Source organism: Phaethon lepturus, unplaced genomic scaffold (genome assembly GCF_000687285.1).
Source record: "Phaethon lepturus isolate BGI_N335 unplaced genomic scaffold, ASM68728v1 scaffold437, whole genome shotgun sequence".
Taxonomy (NCBI): Eukaryota; Metazoa; Chordata; class Aves; order Phaethontiformes; family Phaethontidae; genus Phaethon; species Phaethon lepturus.
The window spans coordinates 3,757-4,318 of NW_010553782.1; positions in this window are offsets into that span (position 1 = coordinate 3,757).

Here is a 562-nt window from a genome sequence, read left to right on the forward strand (position 1 = left end):
TGGAGCCGGGCCCTGCCACTGGGGCTCCTGCCCCTCTGTGCTCCAGCCCTGCTCCGGCCTCCAGACGGCCAAAATTCATCTATGGTTTAAAAAAAAAACCCAAAGAATACTGTGGGAGGTGCAGGTTGAGGCACCCGGTCCAGCGTTCAGCCACAGGGCTGCTTACTGGGACCCCTCTGCACAGGACCTGTGCGGGACACCGGTACCACCCAGCAAAGATTAAAAAAACAGCCAACAAAACCAAAACACCAGAGAAAACCACTGTGGGAGGGCAAGAGCAAAGCAAACCTCTTTGAAACAAACGGACGCTTCTCCGGGGAAGGAGCTGAGGACAGTTTGTGGGGAGTTCAACAACGCTGCTTCCGGAGGAGGCCGGGGAGAGGCGACCCTCCGCCGCTGCTGGTGCTGTGGACGGACGGCATTCGCTGGGTCACAACCAGTACAGAAAAGTGCTCGAGGGAAATCCAGCCCGGCTTCAGCGCCACGAGGAGTTTGCAGGTCAGTGCAGCCAACAAGATCAGCGATAAAGTGCAGCAAAGCTTCTCGGAGCTCCCACACAGCT